The sequence below is a fragment of the Chiloscyllium plagiosum genome, unplaced genomic scaffold (genome assembly GCF_037043375.1).
Source record: "Chiloscyllium plagiosum isolate Xiang-an unplaced genomic scaffold, Cpla_swu_hap1 HiC_scaffold_47, whole genome shotgun sequence".
Lineage (NCBI taxonomy): Eukaryota > Metazoa > Chordata > Chondrichthyes > Orectolobiformes > Hemiscylliidae > Chiloscyllium > Chiloscyllium plagiosum.
In genome coordinates this window covers 38513459-38520025 of record NW_028270185.1, presented here as the reverse complement: position 1 = coordinate 38520025, position 6567 = coordinate 38513459, and the positions used below count along the sequence as shown (strand labels likewise).

The following is a 6567-nucleotide window of genomic DNA, read 5'->3' as shown; positions in this document are numbered from 1 at the left end:
GCACCAAGTCAGTGCCCTTGACTGAGGAGATGCTAAATATCCTGGTTATATATATTTATTTAACTAACCAGCAAAAAGTCAGTGCCCAAAAGTGAGAAGACTCTAAATCTCCTGGTTATATATATTTAACCAGCCGACGCAGAGTCAGTGCGCAAAAATTTGGAGACTCTAAATCTCATGGTTATACGTATTTTTTTAACAAGCCAACCCAGAGTCAGTGCTCCAAACAGAGGAGACTATAAATATCCTGGTCATATTTTTTTTAAATCCGCCAGCCTGCAGTCAGTGCCCTCACCTGAGGAGACTCTAAATCTCCTGGTTATATATATTTATTTAAATCACCAGCACAATGTCAGTGCCCTAAATTGTGGAGAATTATAATCTCCTGGACATACATGTTTATTTAACCATCCAGCACAGAGTCAGTGCTCTTGACTGAGGAGAATCAGAATCCCGTGGTTTTACATATTTATTTAACTAGACAGTAGAAAATCAGTGCCCTGAACTAAGGAGACTCTAAATCACCTAGTTATATCTATTTTTTTAACCACCCGCCCCAGAGTCAGTGCCACAAACTGAGGAGAGTCTAAATATCCTGGTTATACAAATTTGAACCAGACACCACACAGTCAGTGCCCTAAACTGAGGAGACCCAAAACGTCCTAATTATATACAATTAACCAGCCAGCACAGTCAGTGCCCCAAACTGAAGAGACTCTAAATCTCCTGGTTATGTATATTTGAATACGCAGCACAGAGTCAGTGCCATAGAATGAGCAGACTCTTAATCTCCTGTTTATGTTTCTGTATTTAACCAGCCAGCACAGTCAATGCCCTAAACATTCTCTAAATCTCCTGTTTATATGTATTTATTTAACTTGCCAGCACAGTCTCAATGCCTTGTAATGAGCAGACTCGAAATGTTTGGTGATATTTATTGTTCCAGCCAGCACAGAGTCAGTGCCCTAGACTGAGAACATTCTGAATCTCCTAGTTAGATTTGCTTATTAAACGCACAGTCAGTGGCCGAAACTAGAGACTCTAAATCTCCTGGTTGTATCCATTTATTTAACCAGCCAGCACAGAGTCTGTGCCCGAAACTGAGGAGACTCTAAATCTCCTGGTTATATATAATTAACCAGCCAGCACAGTCTCAATGCCTTGTAATGAGCAGACTCGAAATTTATTTAACCAGCCAGCACAGAGTCAGTGCCTTAACTGTGTAGACGCTAAATCGCCTGGTTATATGTATTTAAACGGACAGCACAGTCAGTTCCTTGAAATGAGGAGACTCTAAATCTCCTGATAATCAATCAGCCAGCACAGAGTCAGTGCCTTGAAATGAGGAGACTCTAAAACTCCTGGTAATTTATGAGTCTTTATCCATCCAGCACAGAATCAGTACCCTAAACTGAGGAGACTCTAAATTTCTGGTTATATATATTTAATTAGACAGCACACAGACAGTGCCATCTACTGAGGTCACTCTGAATCTCCTGTTGTTTTGAAATTAGTCAGCCAGCATAAAGTCAGTGCTGACTCTGTGTTGGCTGGTTAAATAAATATATGTAACCAGGAAATATAGAGTCTGCTCATTTTAGGGTTCAGAAAATGTGCTGGCTGTGCCCATAACTGAATAGACTCTAAATCTCCTGAGTATGTATGTGTTAGTACACAGCACAGAGTCAGTGCCCGAAAATGAGCAGACTTTAACTCTCCTGGTTATATGTATTAAAAAAGCCAGCACAGAGTCAGTGCCCTAAATTGAACATAATTTAAATCTCCTGGTTACATGCAGATATTTAACCAGCCAGCACAGAGTCAGTGACCTAAAGTGAGGATTCTCTACATCCCCTGGTTATGTATATTGACCCAACCAGCCCAGAGTCAGTGCTCGAACCTGAGGAAATGCTAAATATCCTGGATACATGTATTTAAACAGGCAGCAAAAAGGCGGTGTCCGAAACGGAGGAGACTCGAACTCTCTCTCTCTCTCTCGCTCTCGCTCGCGCTCGCGCTCTCGCTCTCGCTCTCTCTCGCGCTCTCTCTCCCTCGCGCTCTCTCTCTCTCTCGCGCTCTCTCGCGCTCTCTCTCTCTCGCGCTCTCTCTCTCTCGCGCTCTCTCTCTCTCGCTCTCTCTCTCTCTCTCTCTCTCTCGCGCTCTCTCTCTCTCTCTCTCTCTCTCGCGCGCTCTCTCTCTCGCTCTCTCTCGCGCTCTCTCTCGCTTTCTCTCGCGCTCTCTCTCGCTCTCTCTCTCTCTCTCTAAAAATCTCCTGGATATATATATTTATTTAATCAGCCAGACCTGAGAGAGTGCCCAAAACAGAGGAGACGCTAAATATACTGGTTTTATATATTTAACCAGAAGGCACAATGTCAGTGCCCTAAACTCTACAGGTTCTAAATCTCCTGGTTATATGTATTCATTTAACCAGCCAGCCCAGAGTCAGTGCCCCAAACTGTAGAAACTGTAAATATCCTGGTTATAAAAGTTTTAACCAGCCACCACACAGTCAGTGCCTTAAAATGAGGAGTCTCTACATCTCCAGGTTATATTTAATTAACCATCTCGCACAAGTCGGGACCTAAAAATGAGCTCCTGTGAGGAGGTTGAGCAATTCATCAACTTCACCAAAACATTCCACCCTGGCCTTAAATTTACCTGGACCATCTCTGACATTTCCCTCCCCTTCCTGGACCTCTCCATCTCCATTAATGACGACCGACTTGACACTGACATTTTTTACAAACCCAGCGACTCCCATAGCTACCTGGATTACATCTCTTCCCACCCTACCTCTTGCAAAAATGCCATCCAGTATTCCCAATTCCTCGACCTCCGCTGTATCTGCTCCCAGAAGGACCAGTTCCACCATAGAACACACGAGATGGTCTCCTTCTTTAGAGACCGCAATTTCTCTTCCCTCGTGGTTAAAGATGCCCTCCAACGTATCTCGTCCACATCCCATACCTCCTCCCTCAGGCCCCACCCCTCCAACCGTAACAAGGACAGAACACCCCTGGTGCTCACCTTCCACCCTACCAACCTTCATATAAACCAAATCATCCGCCGACATTTCAGCCAACTCCAAAAAGACCCCACCACCAAGGATATATTTCCCTCACCACCCCTTTGCGCCTTCGGCAAAGACCGTTCCCTCCGTAACTACCTGGTCAGGTGCACGCCCCCCTCCCATCCTGGCACCTCCCCTGCCACCGCAAGAATTGTAAAACCTGCGCCCACACCTCCTCCCTCACCTCTATCCAAGCCACTAAAGGAGCCTTCCACATCCACCAAAGTTTTACTTGCACATACACTATATCATTTATTGTATCCGTTGCTCCCAATGTGGTCTCCTCTACATTTGGGAGACTGGGCGCCTCCTAGCAGAGCGCTTTATGGAACATCTCCGGGACACCCGTACCAATCAACCAACCGCCCTGTGGCCCAACATTTCAACTCCCCCTCCCACTCTGCCGAGGACATGGAGGTCCTGGGCCTCCTTCACCGCACCTCCCTCACCATCAGACGCCTGGAGGAAGAACGCCTCATCTTCCGCTTCGGAACACTTCAACCCCAAGGCATCAAAGTGGACTTCAAACAGTTTCCTCATTTCCCCTTCCCCCACCTCACCCTAGTTCCACACTTCCAGCTCAGCACTGTCCCCATGTGTTCCGGACTTGTCCTACCTGCCTATCTCTTTTTCCACCTATCCACTCCACCCTCTCCTCGCTGACCTATCACCTTCATCCCCTCCCGCACTCACCCATTGTACTCTATGCTACTTTCTCCCCACCCCCACCCACCTCTAGTTTATCTCTCCACTCTTCAGTCTCACTGCTTTTAATCCCGATGAAGGGTTTTTGCCCGAAACGTCGATTTTGCTGCTCCTTGGAGGCTGCCTGAACTGCTGTGCTCTTCCAGCACCGCTGATCCAGAATCCACCCCTGTGTTCTCTGTCTATACCATGATGTTTAGATTGATTCTAATCTAAAAAGTGAGATAATGGAGTTTTACATAAATTCATGCGGCAAGACGTGTCTGATTGAGGACATGGATACCACTATTACACATTGGATCACATCCCACCTGTTGCCTGGCAGGTGCTCATGTGACTCAGCCAACTTTTTGTCTATCTTATACGTTGCAGGCAAGAATGCCTGGAGGCATGGTACATTGGGGAAACCGAGCAAAGGCTACGACAACAGATGAATGGGCACCGCACAACAGGAGGGTTCCCTCCCAGTTGGGGAACACTTTAGCGGTCCAGGGCATTCAGCCTCGGACCTTCGGGTGACCATCCTCCAAGGTGGACTTTGGGACAGGCAGAAGAGAAAAGTGTCCGAGCAGAGGCTGATAGTTCAGTTCGGTACCCATAGGGAGGGCCTCAACCGGGACCTTGGGTTCATGTCACATTACAGGAGATCACCATTGCACGAGACACACACACACACACACACACACACAGATATGTCTACACGCACACACACACGGACACAGGTACATACAGACGCGCACACAGACACTCACGCACAGCTTTATAGACACGCACACTCCCACACTCACACATGCACCCCCTCACAGACTTAAGACACTCCGCACTCACTACACACACAGACACACACACACACACACTTTCTCACACTCACAACCCCCACCCCAGACAGACACACCCACACAGATAGACAAAGACCCACATGCACACAGATATTTTGTGGGTGAATTTGTACTTGCATGCAGTTTTTGTACTTTGCTCAAAAACTGCATTCATTCATGTAGAAATCTTGAGCTCAAAAACTGTATGAATTTATGTGAAAATTACTCCCTCTATTCTCTGCCCGTCTGCCTCATGACTTTTTAAAATTCTGTAAGGCCATTCCTCAGCCCTGAAGCCCCAGGGAAAACTGTCGAAGCCTATTCAGCTTCGTGCTATTGCCCAAATAGTGCAAACCTTGCAAACCCTTTCAAATACTTTCTAAATTGCACCACGTTCGTTACTGAATGCACGATCTGTTAGTGCTGAAGTGAAGCGACGCTGAAACATTAGTAATGACAATTTTGAGCGCTCTTTGCCTGTAGGGTAGCGTGGCCGAGTCGTTTAAGGCGCTGGATTTAAGCTCCAGTCTCTATCGAGTCGTGGGTTCGAATCTCACCGCTACCAAGATTGCAGCTGCTCTTCTGCAGGCAGAGGAACTTAGCAGGCCCTGTATATTTGCGTTTGCAGCCGGTCAGGCCTCTAATCCAGACTGACTCTGAAAACTGTGGGACACTTTGCTGTCGGAGCCCCCTCATCTGCACTGCTTTACGATGAATATGTGGAAACTTTGGTGCCAGTTTCTGTGTCTCAAATAGTCAGCACGTTTGGCTGCAAGTTTGGTTGTTCGAGCCTGCCCTTCGCACCGAGCCTCAATGATTTCAGTTCAAGCATTGAGACCAACCATGTACCGACACTGCAACCACGAGAACTCAGCAGAGTCCGCAGCTGGATGTGGCCCCAATCTCTCCAAGGCCCCGCTGCCAACAGAGAGCGGCTACTGCAGCTTCAAACACCGGCTTCCTGCTCAGCCCTGGGACACAGCACATGGAAAATTCTTCCCCAGGAACGGCTCTTCCCGTGTGAGAGGGACAACAATTCTACTTTAAATTGAGAATGGCTTCAGAAGATTGTTCCTGTCCTTTGAGTGTTTCATAAACAAAACTCCTGTCTCGCAAATAAGAAGTGGGGAAAGTTGTTCGCAGGAAGGATAGAGAAAGTGCTGATTGTGAGGACTCTGTCTCGGCAGCAGGTGGGATTCCTTACACCCGAAACAGGAATGATTGCGTTTCCTTAGGAAATTTCCCAATTGATTTAACGTCTGCCAGAGTGATTGGGAATCATTCCGGCCACCTAAAGATGAGGATAAAAATATGAAAATATTTATATTGAATCTTAAATCCAGAGACAAGTGCTAAATAGATAATAATGTTCTGAATGAATACTAGCTGAGAAATGGAATTTGTGGATGATGACATTTGTGATTGGGAGGAATGAACTGGATCCTTGCAAATTGCAATGCCAGGTGAAATATGCTCAGTATGAAATGACACACTAATTAATCGTGAGCCAGGCCCAGCTACTTTAGTCGGTACAGCATGAGATGCTTAATCTCAGGGCCGTAGGTTCAAGCCTCACGATGGGCCCTTTCACTCCTTTAAAGAAATCCAGCCCTCTGCTCCACTTGCAGGATTGCAACCCAGTGCAGGGGTCGTTTTTGACAAGTGGATCTGACTGTGTTCGGCCGCATTCTGAATGAAAGCTGTCTCCACTTTCCTGGAAGTGCCAGAGACAAGTTTATCAGTGCGGCCGAATATACGATGAATTGTGTCTCTTTCAAAACGTCAGGTTCCACTCCAAACGTCCACCAAACAGAGTGCTCAGAGACACAGAACGCGAATGTCTACTTGTTGGGGGGACGGGGTCTGACAGTGACTGCTCAATGTCAAATGGTCCTGAACCAAAATGAAGTGATTCAGACCGTTCTGACGGAAACCGAGGGGAACTCGCCTGAACGTTTCACAATTCACACG

General features: G+C 46.7%; 1 non-coding gene across 1 annotated transcript; it reads left to right on the top strand.

The window, feature by feature from the left end:
* Positions 1 to 5079: 5079 nt before the first annotated feature.
* On the top strand, positions 5080 to 5161 carry trnal-uaa (transfer RNA leucine (anticodon UAA)). Its single transcript has one exon. It is a non-coding gene; the product is annotated as a tRNA-Leu (tRNA).
* The last annotated feature ends 1406 nt before the right edge of the window (positions 5162 to 6567 follow it).